The following is a 25,876-nucleotide window of genomic DNA, read 5'->3' as shown; positions in this document are numbered from 1 at the left end:
TCTTTCGCTATCACTCTCGCACATCCCACTCGCCCTTCACTCATAACATCGTTCCCTCTTCTCACGCCGCCACCCCTCTCCCCTTTCTCTTCCCGTTTTCGTTCCCACATTCTCTCCCATTTTACCACCCTTCTCCCGCTCCGCACACTCTCTCACATTTTCCCGCTTTTTCTCCCAGACGGTCCGAGCTCAACGTACTCAGTGCTGAACTTTCGGAAAGAGGAAGATCTCGTCCATGAGTATGACGATCCTCCCATTGCCTCGGGACCCGCCGAACTGTCAGTGACTCCACAAGCAGGTCAGAGTTCACATTAATGACGTCACTGTAAAGGAGTCACGTGCTATGCGCACAAGTGTTCAAATTCCAATGCATCTGCATCGTCCGCCTTTTCTGGCAGTTCGTTCCATAGACGGACGGCCATCTGGGTAAAATGGAAAACGTTGTAACTCTGGTCTCCAGTTACATCACCTTTGCTATCATCTTATCCCTGAGCGTTCTGGTTCTCGATTCTCCAAACCCAGAGAAAAGTGACTCTGCGCATTCACCTAGTCCGTGCCCCATGTCCCCTGTGGTTTTATACAACTTTTTTTAAGGTCAGCTCTAACCTACCTGACTTATCTTCATAATTCAGTCACCTAGGTCCCGGCAATATCCTGGTAAATCTCCTTAGCACTCTCTGCAGCTCAGTGGCATCATCTTCAGAGAAGGAGGACGGAAACGGAACACCGTACTCCAAGTGTGGCCTCACTGAGTCATGTTCACTGAAACGTGAACTGCCTACTCCTGTACTCACTGCCCTGACTGATAAAGGGCAGCAGGTCAGACGCCTTCTCCATCACCTTGTCTATCCGTGACTTCACACTCAGGGGACCGTGCACGTCTAGCCCTGGGTCCCTTTGCTTTCCTACACTCCCCAGTGTCCCTGTTTACCTGCGACTCCACTTTCAGGAAAGAATGTAACTGTACCCCTGGGTCCCTCCGTTCTATGACATTTCCTAGGTATCCTCCCGTTTACTATGTAAGTTCAGCGCTGTTGTTTGTCTTCCTGAAATACGATAGCTCAAACTTAGTTGCATATGCTTCTGCTCGGCGCTCGTCCCCGCTAATCGAGACACCACGGCAAGAGAAAACTGCCTTCACTCTTCACTACACCACCGACGTCCAGTCAACCATTCCTCCCATCGTCGCACGCCATCTCGCAGAGCGGTATACCATATATGGTATTAATGATATATTCTGCCATCATATTTGACCTACCGAAATTAGCCACCTCACACTTACCTGCTTTGAACTCCATCTGCCATTTCTCAGTCCAGTTTTGCATCCGATCAATATCCCACAGTAACCTCTGACAGACCTCCACGCTATCCATAACACCTACAACCTTTGTGTCAACCGCAAATTTGCTAACTCATCCCTCCACTTCCACATGGTGGTCATTTATAAAAATATTACAAAGTTTTTTGAACCTTTCGTAAGCTCCTCTTTTCTTCTTGACTAGATTTACAACAGCCTTTGTACACCACGGAACTAGTACCTCACCATTCTTTCCATGTCTCATTGGAACGTACGTACTCAGAACCCCACGCAAATATGCCCTGAACATTTGCCAACTTTCTTCCGTACGTTTCCCCGAGATCACCTGTTTCCAACTTATCTTCAAAATTCCTGCCTGAAAGCCTCATATTTCTCTTACTCTAATTAAACATTTCCCAAATTTGTCTGTTCCTATCCCTCTCCAATGCTGTGGTAAAGGAGATAGAATTGTGATCACTATCTCGGAAATGCTCTCCCACTGAGAGACCTGACACCCTGGCCAGGTTAATTTCCCAATATCAGATAAAGTACAGCCTCTCCTATTGTAGGCCTATGTACATATTATGTCAAGAAACACTACTGAACACACCTAACAAATCGTACCCCATCTAAACCCCTCACTCCAGGGATATGTCAATCATTGTTTTGGGCAATTCAAATCTCCTACCACAACAACCCTGCTATTATTGCTCCTTTCCAGAATCCGTCTCCGTATCTTCTCCTCGATGTCCCTGTTAATATTGGGTGGCAGATAAAAAAACACCCATTAGAGTTATTGATCCCTTCCTATTCCTAACTTCCACTCACACAGATTCCGTAGACAACCCCTCCATGACTTCCTCCTAATCTGCAGCCGTTACCCTATCTCTGATCAACAGTGCCACGCACTGAACTATTTTGCCTCGCTCCCTGTCCTTCCTGAAACATATACAACCTGGCACCTGAAGTAGCCATTCCTGCTCCTGCACCATCCAACTCTCTGCAATGGCCACAACATCGTAGTTACAAGTTCTGATCCATGCTCTAATCTCCTCCGCTTTATTCACAATGCACCTCGCGTTAATTTTGACACATCTCAACCCATTGGTCAGAGTGCGTCCCTTCTCTATCATCTGCCTATCCTCCATTTAGCACTTTCCCCATGTTTTCTCTGTTTGTGAGCAAACCTTTGTTTCCTGCATCACTTCAGTTTGGTTCTCAACCTCCAGCAATTCCAGTTTAAACTCTCCCCAATAGTCTTAGCAAACCGTTCCGCAGAATATTGGGCCCCCTCGGATTCAAGTGCAACCCTTCATTTTTGTGCAGTTAACACCTGCCCCAGAAGAAGTTCCAGTGATCCGGAAGTATAAATCACTGCCCCCAGCTCCAATCCCTCAGTCACTCAGTTATCCTCCACCTCATTTTATTCCTATACTCACTGTCACGTGGCGCAGGGAGTAATCCCGGCATTACTACCTTTGAGGTCCTGTATCTCAACTTCTTTGTGAAGTTAAGAAATGGCAAGGTTAAAAAGACACTAATAGCAGTTATATACGGGCCTCCAAACAGCAGCCGGGATGTGGACTCCACGTTACAGCTGGCAATAGAAAGAAAGCGTGTGGAAGAGAATTGTCAGGATATTCATGAGGGATTTCAATATTAAAGTGGGGAAGTCAGGGAGGTACTGGATCACAGGAGAGGCTGTTTATAGAATGCCCACGGGATGGTTTTTTGGATCAACTTGTCCATAAGCCCATCAGAGGATCAACTGTTTTAGACTGGGTGCTGTGTAATGAACCTGAGGCGATTAAGTTCAGTTTCAAATTTGAAAAGCAGAATTTGGTGTCAGGTGTGTCAATATTTCAGAGGAACAAATGAAATTACAGTGGCATGAGAGAGGAACTGTCCGAAGTCTTCTAGATTAACACTCCTTACTGGGGTATTGCAACCTCCTCCTCATCAGGGAGCTCAGAAGGGGAAGAGACTCTCCTTCCCTGCGTACAGCTCCGCACCCCACCAATGTTCCCTGCTGTCCTTTCATCCTTTGGGGTACCATAGGGACCTTTTGAGGGCCAGACAAGGGTCCTTTCATTAAATGATAACAGCAGAATTGCAATGCAGTACATACACAGCACCCTAAACACATATCATCGCCACTGAAACTATTCCATGCGTTACCCAGCCTCGCCAGCCAGAAAAAAATAACACTTTTTTATCTCCCACCACTTTTTTCCCGAACCAAAATTCTTGAACAGTTTCTCTATCTTTCTAATGTCCTCTATCTTCACTTTTATGTGCTGATCAGTTATATTTTCAGAGGCATCGGGGATACAGGTGCAACATTAGTTCCCTAGTAACGCACAGACCCCTCCTTCTTAGGCTAATACTTCTTCTCCACTTTCCTGTTTCTTTGTATTTGCTTCCCACGTTGTTAGGTAATCAATCAATCCCACCCCCAATATGATTATCGCCACTACTTCCTTCATATGAGTCCTCTATTGAGCATATATTTTGTTAATAATCTGTCACCATGTATATAACATGCGGTGCAGGTTAAAATAAATTTATGTTCCGGTCTCTCACTAACACTTTGTTCTTGGTTCTCAGAGCCGTTCCTCTCTCTCTCTCTCTGGGAAGATTTGACCTGTTCGGTATTTTATTTCGTCCTTGTCGTGGTGCAACCGACGCCTGCTGACATGTGTTCAGTCAGGTCTCTTCTTCACCTCAACGGCTGTATGGGTCATCATCCGCCTGGGAGAGAAAGAGTCTTTATTTACCGATCTCTCATTTATTCTGTCTACCGGCTTAATGGATGCATGTTACCTTCAGTTAAAGGTGCCTGGGTTAACTGGACCCTCTCATATAATTTCCCTGCCCCCTGACACAATGCTTGTGCGTATTTTAGTGTTTTCCTATCATTGTATATTAGCACTACTTTTTTCTGTTGTCATGGGAGGCTCAGTTCCTGCTGTCATAGGCAGCCCCATCAATATTTAATGAGGGGTAAGTCCTGTATTTCTATCCTTCTGATTTCACATCGCGTACATTACTAAGGGCATTGCCTCTTGCCGTCCGAGACCGTTTTGCTGACAATAATTTGTCAAAGTCGCTTTTATTTCACCGTTTCCTCTTTCCACCATACCTGAGGGCTGAGGCTGGTAGCAGATATGCAATTTCTAATAGAACCCCAAGTCTTCCTTCAGTCCCTGTGCTAATTTATTTGTAAAACGGGTTCCCCTGTCGCTATTTACCCTAGGGGGATTCCAAACCTAGGTATAATGTCTTTCATAAATATGTTCACCACAGTTATTACATCATTCTTCCCAGTTGGATAGCCCTCCTCCCATCTGAAAAACCATGTCCACTATTACCAATATATACGTAAACCTCCGTTTAGCAGGCATATGTACAAATTCAATTTGCAGGGCCGTTTAAATAACGGTGTACAACCCGATCAGCGATGGATCCAAGGGGATATCGGTTTGTGTATCCAGAACGGGCTTGCCCACAGGAGGCAAAGAGTGGTTGTAGACGGGTCATATTCTGCATGAAGGTCGGTAACCAGTGAAGTGCCTCATGGATCTGTTCTGGGATCCTTACAGATCCTGACAGATTAGCCATGATCAGAAAGAATGTAGGTGCTAGCACGATGGGATGAATGGCGGACTCTTGCACCTATTATCTATTGTCTATTGTCTATTGTCTTACTCTTCGTGATTTTTATACATGACCTGGATGAGGAAGTGGATGGGTGAGTTAGTAGGTTTGTTGATGACACAAAGGTTGGAGGTGTTGAGGATAGTGTAGATTGCTGTCAGAGGTTACAACGGGACATTGATAGGATGCCAAACTGGGCTGAAAAGTGGCAGATGGAGTTTACCCCACATTAGTGTGTGATGGTTTATTTTGGCAGGTCAAACATCACGGCAGGATATAGCATTGTTTGTAAGAGTCTTGGGTGTGTGGAGGATCAAAGAGATCTTGGGGTCCGAGTCCATCGGGCATTCAAAGCAGCTGCTCAGGTTAACTCTGTGGTTAAGGAGGCGTACGGTGTATTGGTCTTCAACAATCGTGGAATTGAATTTAGGAGCCGAGAGATAATGTTCTAGCTATATAGGACTCTGGTCAGACCCCACTTGGAGTACTGGGCTCATTTCTGGTCATCTCACTACAGGAAGGATATAGAAACCACAGAAGGGGTGCAGAGGAGATTTACAAGGATGTTGCCTGGATTGGGGAGCATGCCTTACGAGAATAGGTTGAGTGAACTCGGCCTTTTCTCCTTGGAGCGACGGAGGATGACAGTTGACCTGACAGAGATGTATAAGGTGATGAGAAGCATTGATCGTCTGGATAGTCAGAGGCTTTTCCCCAGGGCTGAAATGGTTGCCACAAGGGGACACAGGTTTTGGGTGCTGGGGAGTAGCTACAGAGGAAATGTCAGGGGCATGTTTTTTTACTCAGAGAGTGGTGAGTGCGTGGAATGGGCTGTCTAGTATGGGTAAGCCTGGTAATTTCTACGGTAGGGACATGTTCGGCAAAACTTTAGGGACCTGTATTGTGCTGTTGGTTTTCTGTTTCTATGCTCCTATCTCATCCCGTCCCGGCGATTTATCCAACTTGATGCTTTCAAAAGCTCCAGCACATCCTCTTTCTTAATATCTCCATGCTCAAGCTTTTCAGTCTGCCTCAAGTCATTACTACAGTAACCAAGATTCTTTTCCACAGTGAATACTGAAGTAAAGTATTCATTAAGTACCTCTGCTATTTCCTCCGGTTCCATACACGCATTCCCACTGTCACAGTTGACAGGCCATGCTCTTTCACGTCGAATCATCTTGCTCTTCACATATTTGAAGAATGTCCTGGTGGGTTCCTTAATCCTGCCCGCCAAGGCCTTCTCATGGCCCCTTCTGTGTCTCCTAATTTCCCTCTTAAGCTCCTTCCTATTTGCCTTATAATCATCTCGATCTCTAACATTACCTAGCGCTAGAAACATGGAAACATAGAAAATAGGTGCAGGAGTAGGCCATTCGTCCCTTCGAGCCTGCACCGCCATTCAGTACAATCATGGCTAATCATCCAACTCAGAACCCTGTACCTGGCTTTTCTCCATACCCCGTGATCCCTTTAGCCAGAATGGCCATATCTAACTTCCTCCTAAATATAGCTAAACAACTGGCCTCAACTGTTTCTTGTGACAGAGAAATCAGCAGATTCACACTCTCTCTGTGAAGAAATTTTCCCTCATATCGGTCAGAAAAAGGATTCCCCTTTATTCTTAAACTGCGACGCCTCGTTCTGGACTTGACCAACATCGGGAACAATTTTCCTGCATCTAGCCTGTCCATTCCCTTTAGAATTTTATACGTTTCAATAAGATCCCACCTCAATCTTTTAAATTCCAGTGAGTATTAGACCAGTCGATACAGTCTTTCATCATATGAAAGTCCTGCCATCCCAGGAATCAATCTGGTCAACCTTCTTTGTACTCTCTCTATGGTAAGGATGTATTTCCTCAGATTAGGGGACCAAAACTTCACACAATACTCCAGGTGTTGCCTTCCCAAGGCCTTGCACAAACTCAGAAGTACCTCCCTGCTCCTGTACTCAAATCCTCTAGCTATGAATGCCAGGATACCATTCGCCTTTTTCACAGCCTGTTGAGACCTGCACACCCACTTTCAATGATTGGTATATAATGACACTCAGGTCTCGTTGCTCCTCCCTTTTTCCTAATCGGCCACCATTCAGATAATGAACTGCTTTCCTGTTTTTGTCTCCAAAGTAGATAATTCACATTTATCCACATTAAATCGCATCTGCCATGAATGTTCCCACTCACCTAACCTATCCAAGTCACCTTGCATCCTGTTAGTATCCTCCTCACAGCTAACACTGCCGCCCAGCTTCGTGTCATCCGCAAACTTGGAGATTCTGCATTTAATTCTCTCGTCTAAGTCATTAATACATATTGTAAGCAACTGGGGTCCCAGCACTGAGCCTTGCGGTTCCCCACTACTCACTGCCCGCCATTCTGAAAAGTCCCGTTTATTCCCACTCTTTGCTTCCAATCTGCCAACCAATACTCTATCTCCATCAATACCATACGCCCAATACCGTGTGCTTAAGTTTACCCACTAATCTCCTTTGTGGGACCTTGTCAAAAGCATGCGCAAATCCAAATACGCCACAGTCACTAGTTCTCCTCTATCTACTCTACTAGTTACATCCTCAAAAAATTCTATGACATTCGTCAGACATGATTTTCCGTTTATAAATTTATGCTGACTTAATCCGATGATTTCACCGTTTGCATATGTGCTGTTATCACATCTTTGACAACTGACTCTAGCATTTTCCCCACCACCGATGTTAGGTTAACCGGTCTATAATTCCCCGGTTTCTCTCTCCCTCCTTTTTTTAAAAAGAGGGCGTTACATTAGCCACCCTCCAATCCTCAGGAACTAGTCCAGAATCTAAAGAGTCTTCTGATGGTGTGCCGCACATGAGGCCGCTTAACAAGACAGGGACCCATGGTGTTACTGGTAAGACAGCAGATTGGCTGACTGGCAGGAGGAAAAGAGTGGGAATAAAGGGAGGGGTTTCCTGGTCAGCGGCCGGCGACTAGTGGTGCTCCACCGCTGTTCTGTGTTGGGACCGCTTCCTTAATCCTGCCCGCCAAGGCCTTCTCACTAATTTTCTCTGTCTCTCCAAACTTCATTCTTAAGCTTCCTCCTTTTAGAACCATAGAACCATAGAAACTACAGCACAGAAACAGGCCTTTTGGCCCTTCTTGCATGTGCCGGTCCGTTTTCTGTCTAGTCCCACTGACCTGCACACGGACCATATCCCTCCATACACCTCCCATCCTTGTATCTGTCCAATTTATTCTTAAATGTTATTAAAGAACCCGCATTTACCACCTCACCTGGCAGCTCATTCCATACTCTCACCACTCTCTGTGTGAAGAAGTCCCCGCTAATGTTCCCTTTAAACTTTCCCCCCCTCACCCTTAACCCATGTCCTCTGTTTTTTTTTTCTCCCCTTGCCTCAGTGGAAAAATACTGCTTGCATTCACTCTATCAATACCCATCATAATTTTATATACCTCTATCAAATCTCCCCTCTTTCTTCTACGCTCCAGGGAATAAAGTCCTTACCTATTCAACCTTTCTCTCTAATTGAGTTTCTCAAGTCCCGGCAGCATCCTTGCAAACCTTCTCTGCACTCTTTCAACTTTATTTATACTCTTCCGGTAATTTGGTGACCAAAACTGAACACAATACTCCAGAGAACACACATCAAAGTTGCTGGTGAACGCAGCAGCCTAGGCAGCATCTCTAGGAAGAGGTGCAGTCGATGTTTCAGACCGAGACCCTTCGACCTGACGAAGGGTCTCGGCCTGAAACGTCGACTGCACCTCTTCCTAGAGATGCTGCCTGGCCTGCTGCGTTCACTAGCAACTTTGATGTGTGTTGCTTGAATTTTCAGCATCTGCAGAATTCCTGTTGTTTACAATACTCCAGATTTGGCCTCACCAGTGCCTTATACAGCCTCATCATAACATTCCTGCTCTGATACTCAATACTTTGACTAATAAAGGCCCGTGTACCAACAGCTCTCCTTACGACCCTATCTGCCTGTGACGCCAGTTTTAGGGAATTTTGTATCTGTATCCCAGGTCCCTCTGTTCCACCGCACTCCTCAGTGCCTTATCATTAACCCTGCATGTTCTACCTTGGTTTGTCCTTCCAACATGTAATACCTCACACTTCTCTGTATTCAACTCCATCTGCCATTTTCAGCCCATTTTTACAGCCTGTCCAAGTCCCTTTGCAGGCTCTGAAAACCTTCTTCACTGTCTACTACACCTCCAATCTTTGTATCACCAGCAAACTTGCTGATCCAATTTACCACATTATCATCCAGATCATTGATAAAGATGACAAATAACAATGGACCCAGCACCGATCCCTGTGGCACACCACTAGTCACAGGCTCCACTCAGAGAAGCAATTCTCTACTACCACTCTGTGGTTTCTTCCATTGAGCCAACATCTAATCCAATTTACCACTTCTCCATGTATACCTAGCGACTGAATTTTCCTAACTAACCTCCCATGCGAGACGTTGTCAAAGGCCTTACTGAAGTCCATGCAGACAATATCCACTGCCTTCCCTTCATCCACTTTCCTGGTAACCTCCTCGAAAATCTCCAATAGATTGGTCTAACATGACCTACCACGCAGAAAGCCATGTTGACTCTCCCTAATAAGTCCCTGTCTATCCAAACGCTTGTAGATTCTGCATCTTAATACTCCCTCCAATATCCTACCTACTACAGACGTTAAACTGACCGGCCTATAATTTCCCGGATTACTTTTTGATCCTTTTTTAAACAACGGAACAACATGAACCACTCTCCAATCCTCCGGCACCTCACCTGTCGACAGCGACGTTTTAAATATTTCTGCCAGGGCCCCTGCAATTTCAACACTAGTCTCCTTCAGGGTCCGAGGGAACACCCTGTCAGGTCCCGGGGATTTAACCACTTTAATTTTCCTCAACACGGCAAAGACCTCTTCCTTTTCGATCCGTACAGTTTCCATGATCTCACTACTTGTTTCCCTTAATTCCATAGACTTCATGCCAGTATCCTTAGTAAATACAGACGCAAAAAATAAATAAATAAATAAATAAAATAAAACTGTTTAAGATCTCCCCCATTTCCTTTGGTTCCGCACATAGCCGACCACTCTGATCTTCAAGAGGACCAATTTTATCCCTTACAATCCTTTTGCTCTTACTATACCTGTAAAAGCTCTTTGGATTATCCTTCAGTTTTTAATGCCAAGGCAACCTCATGTCTTCTTCTCGCCCTCCTGATTTCTTTCTTAAGTATTTTCTTGCACTTCTTATACTCCTCAAGCACCTTATTTGCTCCCTGCTTCGTATACACGTCATACAACTCCCTCTTCTTCTTTATCAGAGCTGCAATATCCCTTGAGAACCAAGTTTCCTTATTCCTGTTCATTTTGCCTTTAATCCTGAAAGGAACATACAAATTCTGCACTCTCAAAATTTCTCCTTTGAAGGCTTCCCACCTACCGATCACATCCTTGCCAGAGAACAATCTGTCCCAATCCATGTTTTTTAGATACTTTCTCATTTCTTCAAATTTGGCCTCCTTCCAGTTAAGAAACTCAACCCTAGGACCAGATCTATCCTTCATTTCCACTACCGCCGCCGGGAGACCATTCCACGCACACACCACACTCTGCATTAAAAACAAGCTTACCTCTGACATCTCCTCGGTACCTGTTTCCAAACACCTCTAAACTGTGTCCTGTCGTGCTGAGCATTTCATCCCTGTGGAAAAGCTTCTGACTATCCGCACGATATCAGGTCAACCCTCGTCCTCCGTCGCTCCAAGGAGAAAAGACCAACTTCACTCTACCTATTCTCATAAGGCATGCTCCCCAGTCCAGACAACAGCCTTGTAAATCTCTGCATCCTTCCGATGGTTTCCACATCCTTCCTGTAGTGAGGCAACGAGAACTGAGCACAGTACTCCAAGTACGGTAGACCGAGGCCCTACATAGCTGCAACATTACCTCTCGGCTCCTAAACCCAATGCCACTAATGATGAAGGCCAATGCACCGTATGGTAGGTCTTAACCACAGAGTCAACCTGCCAGGCAGTTTTGAGTGTCCTATAGACTCGGACCTCAAGATCCCTCTGATCCTCCGCACTGCCAAGAGTCTTGCCATTAATGTTACAGTCTGCCATCATATTTGACCTACCAAAATGAGCCAGCTCACACTTATCTGGTTTGAACTCCATCTGCCATTTCTCAGTCCAGATTTGCATTCGATCAATATCCCTCAGTAACCTCTGTCAGACCTTTACGCTATCCATAACACCCCTAACCATTGTGTCATCAGCAAATTTGCTAACTCATCCCTCCAGTTCCTCAAAGAGATTATTTAAATAAAAAAAAAAAATAATTGGAAAGATTTTTGAACCTTTCATAAGCTTCTCTTTTCTTCTTGAGTAGATTTACAGCAGTCTTTGTTCACCACGGAACTTGTACCTTACCAGTCAATCCATATCTCATTGGACCTTACCCATTCAGAACTACAAACAATTATCCCCTGAACATTTGCCACATTTCTTCCGTACGTATCCCCGAGAACACCTGTTTCCAATTTGTCTTCCAAATTCCTGCCTAAAAGCCTCATATTTCCCATTACTCTATTTAAACGTTTCCCAAATTTGTCTGTTCCTATCCCTCTACAACGTTGTGATAAAGGAGATAGAATTGTAATCACTATCTCGGAAATGCTCTCCCACTTGGAGACCTGACACCTGGCCAGGTTCATTTCCCAATATCAGATAAAGTACAGCCTCTGCTATTGTGGGCCTACGTACATATTATGTCAACAAACCCTCCTGAACACATCTAACAAACTTTACCTCATCTAAACCCTTCACTCCAGGGATATGCCAATCATTATTTTGGGTTATTAAAATCTCCTACCACAACAACCCTGTTATTATTACTCTCTTCCAGAATCTGTATCCGTATCTGCTCCTCGATGTCCCTGTTAATATTGGGTGGTATATAAAAACACCCACTAGAGTTATTGGTCCCTTTCTATTCCTAGCTTCCACTCACAGAGATTCCGTAGACAACCCTTCAATGACTTCCTCCTTTTCTGCAGCCGTTACACTATCTCTGATCAACAGTGCCACCACCCACCCCTTTTGCCTCGTTCCCTGTTCTTCCTCAAACATCTACAGCCTGGCACCTGAAGTAGCCGTTCCTGCCCCTGCACCATCCAAGTTTCTGTCATTGCCACAATATCGTAGTTCCAAGTGCTGATCCATGCTTTATGCTCCTGCGCTCCTCGCGTTAATTTAGATACATCTCAAGCCATCGACCAGAGCGAGTCCTTTCTCTATCATCTGCCTATCCTCCCTTTCGCACTGTCTCTAAGCTTTCTCTGTTTGTGAGCCAATCTCTCTTTCCTCCATCACTTCAGTTTGGTTCTCAACCTCTCGCAATTCTAGTTTAAACTCTCCCCAATACCTTAGCAAACCTTTCCGACAGGAGATTGGTCCTCTCGGATTCAAGTGCAACCCCTCGTTTTTGTACATGTCCAACCTGTTGCACAAGAGCTTCCAGTGATCCAGAAGTCTAAATCCCTGCCCCCTGCTCCAATCCCTCAGCCACTCATTTATCCTCCACGTCATTCTATTCCTATGCTGACTGTCAGGTGGCACAGACAGTAATCCCCAGATTACTACCTTTGAGGTCCTGCTTCTCAACTTCTTTGTGAAGTTAAGAAATGGCAAGGGTAAAAAGACACTAATAGCAGTTATAAACCGGCCTTCAAAATACAGCAGGGATGTGGACTACCAGTTACAGCTGGAAATACAAAAAGCGTGTCAGAAGGAAATTGTCAAGATAAGTATGGGGGATTTTAAGATGAAAGTGGATTGGGAAAGTCAGGAAGGCACTGGATCTCAGGATAGGGAGCTTATAGAATGCCCAAGGGATGGATATTTGTTGCAACTTTTGCATGAGCCCACCAGGATCAGCTGTTTTGGATTGGGTGCTGTGTAATGAACCTGAGGCGATTGAGTTCAGTTTCAAATTTGAAAAGGAGAAGCTGCTGCCAGGTGTATGAATATTTCAGTAGAACAAAGGAAATTACAGTGGTATGAGAGAGGAACCAGCCCAAGTCGAATGGAAAAGTAATCTAAATGGAGGGACGGTAGAGCAGAATTAGACGAAATTCCTACAACATGTACACCGAGTTGGATACTGTTGAGGGGGATGACTCACCTGGGACAAGCTGTAGCAGCCGGATCTCTGGCACCGAGTCTGGTTCTGCAGTGCAGAAGGGAGGGTGGAAAAAGAGGGGAGCGGTAGTGATAGAGCACACGATAGATATAGATACCATCAGGAGGTTCTGCAGTCGTGACAGAAACTCCTGGATGGTTTGCTGCCTCCCGGGTGCCAGGGTCAGGGATGTCTCTGATCGCTTGCAGAGTATTCTAAAGTAGGAGGGTGAACAGTCAGATGTCATAGTACACAATGACGTAGGAAGAAAGAGAGAGAAGATCCTGAAGAGTGAGTATAGAGAGCTTGGTAGGAAGTTAAAATGCGGGACCTGAAGGGTGTTAATCTCAGGATTGCTACATGTGCCACGTGACAGTGAAGGAAAGAATAGGATGCTGTGGCGGATTAACACGTGGCTGAGGTACTAGCGTAGGGGGCGGAGTTTCAGAGTTCAGTATCATTGGGACCTCTTCTGGGGCAGGTGGGACCTGTACAAGAAGACGGGTTACACCGAAACTACAATGGGACCCAATATCCTTGCAGGGTGGTTTGTTACTGCTATTGGGGATGGTTTAAACTAGATTTGCAGGGGGATGGAAAACAGAGTGCCAGACCAGATAGTGGAGCGGGGAATTAAATGACGTTAAAAGTTCATGTAATGTCATGTTGTGTAAGGGAGCAGGGGGGAATCAAACAAGAGAACATCAGTTGAGAGTCATGGGGAAAACGTTTAGGGCTAACACGAGGGTAAAGTTCCTTATTCAGTGGGTGGTGGCTGTGTCGATAGAGCTTCCAGTACAAGTGGTAGAAGCAGGTTCGATATTGTCATTTAAAGAAAAAAAATGGATAGGTATATGGACAGGAAAGGTATGGAGGGTTATGGGCTGAGTGCATGTTGGTGGGACTAGGTGAGAATAAGCGTTCGATACGGACTACAAGGGCCGATATGGCCTCTTTCCGTGCTGTATTTGATATATGGTTATATAGCTATATGTGTGTGGTGGTAATAATTTTCGCAGGTGTCCCTATTTTACGGATGACACCGAGATTGGTGGAGGAGCAGGAAGTGTTGAAGAAACGGAAAAGGTACAGAGGGAGATGGTCAGTTCTGGAGAGGGGGCAAAGAAAAGGCAGATCAGATACTGTTGAGAAATTGTCGCGGAAGAGGAATACTCGGACCTGGAGGGAGAGTTCCGTGGAAATTTCTTTATTTGTCACATGAGCCTCGAACCTTAAAGCGGGATCCTGGAGTTCCCTCAAGCAAGATAACTCAATCATATTTATACATCACTGGTTGGTGACAAGAGACACTTAGTTGGATTTTTGTTTACTGAAGTAAAGGTCACGTGCCTCAGGACATTGTACGACCAGATAATTCCTTATTTGAACATTTGTCGAGCATTTTCAGAGAATGCTACAGAATAGGGAAGTAGCAAAAATATGATCTTGAGAAGCAACACATTTGACTTAAGTGTTACCTCTCAAAAATATATCAGGCCAGCTGGCTCAACCGCAGACATATGAAAATTCTCAGAAAAAAGAAGTACAGATGCAGTTATTTTTTATAACTCGGTTGCGAGGAACATTTCAGTCACACAGAGTACATTAGTTACAGATAAATGATTGTGGACTTCGAATGCACATTTTAAAACAAATCAAGCCCCCAATTCCCATTACAATGCAAGGCCTTGATATTTTCTTCCACTGTTCCCTCCTTGTTAATCTTCTAGATTAACACTCCTTACTGGAGTACTGTATCCTCCTCCTCATAAGGGGGTTCATAAGGAGAAGCGTCCCTCCTTCCCTGGGTACAGCTCTGCACCCCACCAATGTTCTTTGCTGGGCTTTCATCCTTTGGGGTACTACAGGGACACCTTGAGGGTCAGACAAGGCTCTTTTCATTAAATGATAACAGCAGAATTGCAATGCTGCACATGCACAACACCCTAAACACATATCATCGCCACTGCAACTATTCCATGCGTTACGCAGCCTCGCCAGCCAGAAAACCAACCCTTTATTATCTCCCACCACTTTTTCCCCGGACCAAAATTCTTGAACTGTTTCTCTTTATTTCTAATCTCCTCTATCTTCACGTTTATGTGCTGATCAGTTACATTTTCAGAGGCATCGGGGTTACAGGTACAACATTCTTTCCCTACTAACGCACAGACCCCTCCTTCTTCGGCTAATATTTCTTCTCCACTTTCCTGTTTCTTTGTATTTGCCCTCCGACGCTGTTAGGTAATCAATTAATCCCACCCCCAATATGACTATCACCACTACTTCCTTCATGTGAGTCCTCTATTGAGCGTATATTTTGTTAATAATCAGTCACCATGTATATAACATGAGGTGCAGGTTAAAATAAATTTATGTCCCGGTCTCTCAGTAATACTTTACTCTTGGTTCTCAGAGCCGTTCCTCTCTCTCGGGGAAGAGGTGACCTGTTCGGTGTTTTATTTCGTCCTTGTCGTAGTGCAACCTACGCCTGCTGGCATGTGTTCAGTCAGGTTTCTCCGTCACCTTAACGGCTGTATGGGTCTTCATCCGCCTGGGAGAGAAAGAGTCTTTATTTACCGATCTCTCATTTATTCTGTCTACCGGCTTAATGGATGCATGTTACCTTCAGTTAAAGGTGCCTGGGTTAACTGGACCCTCTCATACAATTTCCCTGCCCCCTGACACAATGCTTGTGCGTATTTTAGTGTTTTCTTATCATTGTATATTAGCACTACTTTTTTCTGTTGTCATGGGAGGCTCAGTTCCTGCTGTCATAGGCCGCTTCATCAATATTTAATGAGGGGTAAGTCATGTATTTCTATCCTTCTGATTTCATATCGTGTACATTACTAAGGGCATTGCCTCTGGCCGATGAGACCATTTTGCTGACAAACATTTGTGAAAGTCGCTTTTATTTCCCCGTTTGCTCTTTCCACCATACCTGAGGGCTGAGGCTGGTAGGGGATATGCAATTGCTACTGGAACCCCAAGGCTTCCTTCAGTCCCTGTGCTAATTTATTTGTAAAACGTGTTCCACTGTCGCTATTTATCCCTAGGGGACTTCCAAACCTAGGTATAATGTCTTTCATAAATATGTTCACCACAGTTCTTACATCATTCCTCCCAGTTGGATAGCCCTCCTCCCATCTGAAAAAACATGTCCACTATTACCAATATATACGTAAACCTCCGTTTAACAGGCATATGTACAAAGTCAATTTGCAGGGCCGTTTAAATAAGGGTGTACAACCCGATCAGCGATGGATCCAAGGGGACATCGCTTTGTTGATCCAGAACGGGCTTGCCCACAGGAGGCAAAGAGTGGTTGTAGACGGGCCATATTCTTCATGGAGGTCGGTAACCAGTGAAGTGTCTCATGGATTTGTTCTGGGATCCTTACAGATCCTGACAGATCAGCCATGATCAGAGTGAATGTAGGTGCTAGCACGAATGGATGAATGGCGGACTCATGCACCTATTATCTATTGTCTATTGTCCATTGTCTGACTCTTCGTGATTTTTATAGATGACCTGGATGAGGAAGTGGATGGGTGAGTTAGTACGTTTGTTGATGACACAGAGGTTGGAGGTGTTGAGGATAGTGTAGATTGCTGTCAGAGGTTACAACGGGACATTGATAGGATGCCAAACTGTGCTGAAAAGTGGCAGATGGAGTTTACCCCACATAAGTGTGTGATGGTTTATTTTGGCAAATCAAACATCACGGCAGGATATAGCATTGTTGGTAAGAGCCTTGGCAGTGTGGAGGATCGAAGGGATCTTGGGGTCCGAATCCATCGGGCCTTGAAACAAGCTGCTCAGGTTAACTCTGTGGTTAAGGAGGCGTACGGTGTATTGGCCTTCAACAATCGTGGAATTGAATTTAGGAGCCGAGAGATAATGTTCTAGCTATATAGGACTCTGGTCAGACCCCACTTGGAGTACTGGGCTCATTTCTGGTCATCTCACTACAGGAAGGATATAGAAACCACAGAAGGGGTGCAGAGGAGATTTACAAGGATGTTGCCTGGATTGGGGAGCATGCCTTATGAGAATAGGTTGAATGAACTCGGCCTTTTCTTCTTGGAGCGACGGGGATGACATGTGCCTGGACAAAGATGTATAAGGTGATGAGAAGCATTGATGGTCTGGATAGTCAGAGGCTTTTCCCCAGGACTGAAATGGTTGCCACAAGAGGGCACAGGTTTAGGGTGCTGGGGAGTAGCTACAGAGGAAATGTCAGGGGCATGTTTTTTACTCAGAGAGTGGTGAGTGCGTGGAATGGGCTGTCTAGTATGGGTAAGCCTGGTAATTTCTACGGTAGGGACATGCTCGGCAAAACTTTAGGGGCCTGTATTGTGCTGTTGGTTTTCTGTTTCTATGCTCCTATCTCATCCGGTCCCGGCGATTTATCCAACATGATGCTTTCCAAAAGCTCCAGCACATCCTCTTTCTTAATATCTCCATGCTCAAGCTTTTCAGTCTCCTTCAAGTCATGACTACAATAACCAAGATTCTTTTCCATAGTGAATACTGAAGTAAAGTATTCATTAAGTACCACTGCTACTTCATCCGGTTCCATACACACATTCCCACTGTCACACTTGACAGGCCGTGCTCTTTCACGTCGAATCATCTTGCTCTTTACATATTTGAAGAATGTCCTGGGGGTTTCCTTAATCCTGCCCGCCAAGGCCTTCTCATGGCCCCTTCTGGGTCTCCTAATTTCCCTCTTAAGGTACTTCCTATTAGCCTTATAATTATCTGGATCTCTAACATTACCTAACTCTAGAAACATGGAAACATAGAAAATAGGTGCAGGAGTAGACCATTTGTCCCTTCGAGCCTGCAGCGCCATTCAGTATAATCATGGCTGATCATCCAACTCAGAACCCTGTACCTGGCTTTTCTCCATACCCCGTGATCCCTTTAGCCAGAATGGCCATATCTAACTCCCTCTTAAATATAGCGAAACAACTGGCCTCAACTGTTTCTTGTGACAGAGAAATCAGCAGATTCACACTCTCTCTGTGAAGAAATTTCCCCTCATATCGGTCAGAAAAGGATTCCCCTTTATTCTTAAACTGCGACGCCTCGTTCTGGACTTGACCAACATCGGGAACAATTTTCCTGCAGCTAGCCTGTCCAATCCCTTTAGAATTTTATACGTTTCAATAAGATCCCACCTCAATCTTTTAAATTCCAGTGAGTATTAGACCAGTCGATACAGTATTTCATCATATGAAAGTCCTGCCATCACAGAAATCAATCTGGTGAACCTTCATTGTACTCTCTCTATGGCAAGGATGTATTTCCTCAGACTAGGGGACCAAAACTTCACACAATACTCCAGGTGTTGCCTCACCAAGGCCTTGCACAACTGTAGTAGTACCTCCCTGCTCCTGTACTCCAATCCTCTTGCTATGAATGCCAGCATACCATTCGCCTTTTTCACTGCCTGCGGTACCTGCATGCCCACTTTCAATGACTGGTGTATAATGACACCCAGGTCTCGTTGCACCTCCCCTTTTCCTAATCGGCCACCATTCAGATAATGAACTGCTTTCCTGTTTTTGTTTCCAAAGTAGATAACCTCACATTTATCCACATTAAATCGCATCTGGCATGAATTTTCCCACTCACCTAACCTATCCAAGTCACTCTGCATTCTCTTAGCATCCTCCTCACAGCTAACACTGCCGCCCAGCTTCGTGTCATCCGCAAACTTGGAGATGCTGCATTTAATTCTCTCGTCTAAATCATTAATACATATTGTAAGCAACTGGGGTCCCAACATTAAGCCTTGCGGTACCCCACTAGTCACTGCCTGCCATTCTGAAAAGTCCCGTTTATTCCCACTTTTTGCTTCCAATCTGCCAGCCAATACTCTATCGACATCAATACCATACGCCCAATACCTTGTGCTTAAGTTTACCCACTGATCTCCTGCGTGGGACCTTGTCAAAAGCATGTGCAATTCCAAATACGCCACAATCACTGGTTCTCCCCTATCTACTCCACTGGTTACATCCTCAAAAAATTATATGAAATTCGTCAGACATGATTTTCCGTTTATAAATCTCTGCTGACTTAATCCGATGATTTCACCGTTTGCAATATGTGCTGTTATCACATCTTTGACAACCGACTCTAGCATTTTCCCCACAACCGATGTTAGGTTAACCGGTCTATAATTCCCCGGTTTCTCTCTCCCTCATGTTTGGAAAAAGCGGGGTTACATTAGCCACCCTTCAATCCTCAGGAATTAGTCCAGAATCTAAAGTGTCTTCTGAAAGTGTGCCACACATGCGGCCGCTTAACAAGACAGGGACCCATGGTGTTACTGGTAAGAGAGCAGATTGGATGACTGGCCGGAGGAAAAGAGTGGGAATAAAGGGAGGGGTTTCCTGGTCAGCGGCCGGCGACTAGTGGTGTTCCACAGGGGTTCTGTGTTGGGACCGCTTCTTTAATCCTGCCCGCCAAGGCCTTCTCACTAATTATCTCTGTCTCTCCTAACTTCATTCTTAAGCTTCCTCCTTTTAGAACCATAGAACCATAGAAACTACGACACAGAAACAGGCCTTTTGGCCCTTCTTGCATGTGCCGTTCCATTTTCGGTCTAGTCCCACTGACCTGCACACGGACCATATCCCTCCATACACCTCCCATCCTTGTATCTGTCCAATTTATTCTTAAGTGTTATAAAATAACCCACATTTACCACCTCACCTGGCAGCTCATTCCATACTCCCACCACTCTCTGTGTGAAGAAGTCCCCGCTAATGTTCCCTTTAAACTTTTCCCCCCTCACCCTTAACCCATGTCCTCTGTTTTTTTTTTCTCCCCTTGCCTCGGTGGAAAAAGCCTGCTTGCATTCACTCTATCAATACCCATCATAATTTTATATGCCTCTATCAAATCTCCCCTCTTTCTTCTACGCTCCAGGGAATAAAGTCCTAACCTATTCAACCTTTCTGTCTAACTGAGTTTCTCAAGTCCCGGCAAAATCCTTGCAAACCTCCCCTGCACCCTTTCAACTTTATTTATATCCTTCCGGTAATTTGGTGACCAAAACTGAACACAATACTCCAGAGAACACACATCAAAGTTGCTGGTGAACACAGCAGCCGAGGCAGAATCTCTAGAAAGAGGTGCAGTCGACGTTTCAGGCCGAAACCCTTCGACCTGACGAAGGGTCTCGGCCTGAAACGTCGACTGCACCTCTTCCTAGAGATGCTGCCTGGCCTGCTGCGTTCACCAGCAACTTTGATGTGTGTTGTTTGAATTTCCAGCATCTGCAGAATTCCTGTTGTTTACAATACTCCAGATTTGGCCTCACCAGTGCCTTATACAGCCTCATCATAACATTCCTGCTCTGATACTCAATACTTTGACTAATAAAGGTCAATGTACCAACAGCTCTCTTTACGACCCTATCTACCTGTGACGCCACTTTTAGGGAATTTTGTATCTGTATTCCCAGATCCCTCTGTTTCACCGCACTCCTCAGTGCCTTGCCATTAACCCTGTATGTTTTACCTTGGTTTGTCGTTCCAACATGTAATACCTCACACTTGTCTGTATTCAACTCCATCTGCCATTTTCAGCCCATTCTTACAGCCTGTCCAATTTCCTTAGCAGGCTCTGAAAACCTTCCTCATTGTCTACTACACCTCCAATCTTTGTATCATCAGCAAACTTGGTGATCCAATTTACCACATTATCATCCAGATCATTGAGATAGATGATAAATAACAATGGACCCAGCACTGATCCCTGTGGCACACCACTAGTCACAAGCCTCTACTCGGAGAAGCAATTCTCTAGTACCACTCTGTGGCTTCTTCCATTGAGCCAATGTCTAATCCAATTTACCACCTCTCCATGTATACCTAGCGACCGAATTTTCCTAACGAACCTCCCATGCGAGACCTTGTCCAAGGCCTTACTGAAGTCCATGTAGACAATATCCACTGCCTTCCCTTCATCCACTTTCCTGGTAACCTCCTAGAAAAACTCCAATAGATTGGTCAAACATGACCTACCACGCAGAAAGCCATGTTGACTCTCCCTAATAAGTCTCTGTCTATCCAAACGCTTGTAGATTCTGCATCTTAATACTCCCTCCAATAACCTACCTACTACAGACGTTAAACTGACCGGCCTATAATTTCCCGGATTACTTTTTGATCCTTTTTTAAACAACGGAACAACATGAACCACTCTCCAATCCTCCGGCACCTCACCTGTCGACAGCGACGTTTTAAATATTTCTGCCAGGGCCCCTGCAATTTCAACACTAGTCTCCTTCAGGGTCCGAGGGAACACCCTGTCAGGTCCCGGGGATTTATTCACTCTAATATTCCTCAACACGGCAAGGACCTCCCCCTTTTCGATCTGTACAGTTTCTATGATCTCACTACTTGTTTTCCTTAATTCCATAGACTTCATGCCAGTTTCCTTAGTAAATACAGACGCAAAAAAAAAAAATAAAATAAAATAAATAAAACTATTTAAGATCTCCCCCATTTCCTTTGGTTCCGCACATAGCAGACCACTCTGATCTTCAAGAGGACCAATTTTATCCCTTACAATCCTTTTGCTCTTAATATACCTGTAAAAGCTCTTTGGATTATCCTTCAGTTTTTACTGCCAAGGCAACCTCATGTCTTCTTTATACCTCCTGATTTCTTTCTTAAGTATTTTCTTGCACTTCTTATACTCCTCAAGCAACTTATTTACTTCCTGCTTCTTATACATGCCATACAACTCCCTCTCCTTCTTTATCAGAGCTGCAATATCCCTTGAGAACCAAGGTTCCTTATTCCTATTCACTTTGCCTTTAATCCTGAAAGGAACATACAAATTATGCACTCTCAAAATTTCTCCTTTGAAGGCTTCCCACCTACCGATCACATCCTTGCCAGAGAACAATTTGTCCCAATCCATGCTTTTTAGATCCTTTCTCATTTCTTCAAATTTGGCCTTCTTCCAGTTAAGAAACACAACCCTTGGACCAGATCTGTCCTTCGTTTCCGCCTCCACTACCGCCGCCGGGAGACCATTCCACGCACTCACCACACTCTGCATTAAAAACAAGCTTACCTCTGACATCTCCTCTGTACCTGTTTCCAAACACCTCTGAATTGTGTCCTGTCGTGCTGGCCATTTCATCCCTCTGGAAAAGCATCTGACTATCCGCACGATATCAGGTCAACCCTCGCCCTCCGTCGCTCCAAGGAGAAAAGACCAACTTCACTCTACCTATTCTCATAAGGCATGCTCCCCAGTCCAGACAACATCCTTGTACATCTCTGCATTCTTCCGATGGTTTCCACATCCTTCCTGTAGTGAGGCAACGAGAACTGAGCACAGTACTCCAAGTACGGTAGACCGAGGCCCTACATAGCTGCAACATTACCTCTCGGCTCCTAAACCCAATGCCACTAATGATGAAGGCCAATGCACCGTATGGTAGATCTTAACCACAGAGTCAACCTGCCAGGCAGTTTTGAGTGTCCTATAGACTCGGACTTCAAGATCCCTCTGATCGTCCGCACTGCCAAGAGTCTTGCCATTAATGATAGTCTGCCATCATATTTGACCTACCAAAATGAACCAGCTCACACTTATCTGGTTTGAACTCCATCTGCCATTTCTCAGTCCAGATTTGCATTCGATCAATATCCCGCAGTAACCTCTGTCAGACCTTTACGCTATCCATAACACCCCTAACCATTGTGTCATCAGCAAATTTGCTAACTCATCCCTCCACTTCCTCAAAGAGATTATTTAAATTAAAAAGAAAAGCAATTGGAAAGTTTTTTGAACCTTTCATAAGCTCCTCTTTTCTTCTTGAGTAGATTTACAGCGGTCTTTGTACACCACGGAACTTGTACCTTACCAGTCAATCCATGTCTCATTGGAACTTACCCATTCAGAACTACAAACAATTATCCCCTGAACATTTGCCTCATTTCTTCCGTACGTATCCCCGAGAACAACTGTTTCCGATTTGTCTTCCAAATTACTGCTTAAAAGCCTCATATTTCCCCTTACTCTATTTAAACGTTTCCCAAATTTGTCTGTTCCTATCCCTCTACAATGTTGTGATAAAGGAGATAGAATTGTAATCACTATCTCGGAAGTGCTCTCCCACTGAGAGACCTGACACCTGGCCAGGTTCATTTCCCAATATCAGATAAAGTACAGCCTCTGCAATTGTGGGCCTACCTACATATTATGCCAACAAACCCTCCTGAACACACCTAACAAACTCTACCTCATGTAAACCCTTCACTCCAGGGATATGCCAATCATTATTTTTGGGTTATTAAAATCTCCTACCACAACAACCCTGCTATTATTACTCTGCTCCAGATCTGTCTCCGTATCTGCTCCTCGATGTCCCTGTTAATATTGGGCGGTATATAAAAACACCCTTTATAGTTATTGATCCCTTCCTATTCCTAACTTCAACTCACAGAGATTCCGTAGACAACCCTTCAATGACTTCCTCCTTTTCTGCAGCCGTTACACTATCTCTGATCAACAGTGCCACCACCCACCCCTTTTGCCTCGTTCCCTGTTCTTCCTCAAACATCTACAGCCTGGCACCTGAAGTAACCGTTTCTGCCCCTGCACCATCCAAGTCTCTGTCATTGCCACAATATCGTAGCTCCAAGTGCTGATCCATGCTCTATACTCCTGCGCTTCTCGCGTTAATTTAGATACATCTCAAGCCATCGACCAGACCGAGTTCTTTCTCTATCATCTGCCTATCCTCCCTTTCGCACTGTCTCTAAGCTTTCTCTGTTTGTGAGCCAATCTCTCTTTCCTCCGTCACTTCAGTTTGGTTCTCAACCCTCCGCAGTTCCAGTTCAAACTCTCCCCAGTAACTTAGCAAACCTTTCCGACAGGAGATTGGTCCTCTCGGATTCAAGTGCAACCCCTCGTTTTTGTACATGTCCAACCTGTTTCAGAAGAGGTTCCAGTGATCCAGAAGTCTAACTCCCTGCCCCCTGCTCCAATCCCTCAGCAACTCATTTATCCTCCACGTCATTCTATTCCTATGCTGACTGTCAGGTGGCACAGACAGTAATCCCCAGATTACTACCTTTGAGGTCCTGCTTCTCAACTTCTTTGTGAAGTTAAGAAATGGCAAGGGTAAAAAGACACTAATAGCAGTTATACACAGGCCTTCAAAAAACAGCAGGGATGTGGACTACAAGTTACAGCTGGAAATACAAAAAGCATGTCAGAAGGAAATTGTCAAGATAAGTATGGGGGATTTTAATATGAAAGTGGATTGGGAAAGTCAAGAAGGTACTGGATCTCAGGATAGGGAGCTTATAGAATGCCCAAGGGATGGATATTTGGTGCAACTTTTGCGTGAGCCCACCAGGATCAGCTGTTTTGGATTGGGTGCTGTGTAATGAACCTGAGGCGATTGAGTTCAGTTTCAAATTTGAAAAGGAGAAGCTGCTGCCAAGTGTATGAATATTTCAGTAGAACAAAGGGAATTACAGTGGTATGAGAGAGGAACCGGCCCAAGTCGAATGGAAAAGTAATCTAAATGGAGGGACCGTAGAGCGGAATAAGATGAAATTCTTACAACATGTACACCGAGTTGAATACTGTTGCGGGGGAAGACTTACCTGGGACAAGCTGTGGCAGCCGGATCTCTGGCACTGACTCTATTTCTGCAGTGCAGGAGGGAGGGTGGAAAAAGAAGGGAGCGGTAGTGATAGAGCACACGATAGATAGAGGTACAGACAGGAGGTTCTGTAGTCGTGACAGAAACTCCCGGATAGTTTGCTGCCTCCCGGGTGCCAGGGTCAGGGATGTCTCTGATCGCTTGCACAGCATTCTAAAGTGGGAGGGTGAACATGTCATGGTACACATCGGTACCAATGACGTAGGAAGAAAGAGAGAGAAGGTCCTGAAGAGTGAGTATAGAGAGCGTGGTAGGAAGTTAAAATGCGGGACCTGAAGGGTGTTAATCTCAGGATTGCTACATGTGCCACGTGACAGTGAAGGAAAGAATAGGATGCTGTGGCGGATTAACACGTGGCTGAGGTACTAGTGCAGGAGGCAGAGTTTCAGAGTTGAGTATCATTGGGACCTCTTCTGGGGTAGGTGGGATCTGTACAAGAGAGACGGGTTACACCTGAACTACAAGGAGACCAATATCCTTGCACAGAGGTTTGTTACTGCTGTTGGGGATGGTTTAAACTAGATTTGCAGGGGAATGGGAACCAGAGTGCCAGACCAGATAGTGGAGCGGGGGTGAAAATAAATGATGTTAAAAGTTCATCTAATGTCTCAATACAAGGGTTGTGTAGGGGAGTAGGGGAGAATCAAGCAAGAGAACATGAGTTCAGAGTTATGGAGCAAAAGTTTACGGGTAACACGAGGGGGGGACTTCTTTACTCAGAGGGTGGTGGCTGCGTGGAACGAGCTTGCCGTACAAGTTGTAGAGGCAGGTTCGATATTGTCATTTCGAATTGGATAGGTATATGGACAGGAAAGAAATGGAGTGTTATCGGCTGAGTGCATGTTGGTGGGACTAGATGAAAGTAAGTATTCGATACGGACTAGAAGGGCCGATATGGCCTCTTTCCGTGCTGTATTTGATATATGGTTATATGGCTACATGTGTGTGGTGGTAATAATCTTCGGGGGTGTGCCTGTTTTACGGATGATTCCAAGGTAGGTGGAGGAG

The 25,876-nt window shown here is 44.9% G+C and overlaps 1 protein-coding gene across 4 annotated transcripts in view; it reads left to right on the top strand.

The window, feature by feature from the left end:
* The first annotated feature begins 207 nt into the window (after window positions 1–207).
* LOC140207315 (C-type lectin domain family 17, member A-like) overlaps window positions 208–25,876 on the top strand; it is a 94,984-nt gene continuing 69,315 nt past the window's right edge. For 3 of the 4 annotated variants that reach the window (XM_072275823.1, XM_072275822.1, XM_072275819.1), the window contains exon 1: window positions 209–298. The gene's annotated coding sequence lies outside the window, so the exon portion shown is untranslated. Of the gene's footprint in view, window positions 299–25,876 lie in introns of all 4 variants that reach the window. The other variant, XM_072275821.1, reaches the window with a different exon arrangement.

Source organism: Mobula birostris, chromosome 13 (genome assembly GCF_030028105.1).
Source record: "Mobula birostris isolate sMobBir1 chromosome 13, sMobBir1.hap1, whole genome shotgun sequence".
NCBI lineage: Eukaryota > Metazoa > Chordata > Chondrichthyes > Myliobatiformes > Myliobatidae > Mobula > Mobula birostris.
Note: the sequence above shows the minus strand (reverse complement) of the source record. Positions and strands in the feature narration are given on the sequence as shown.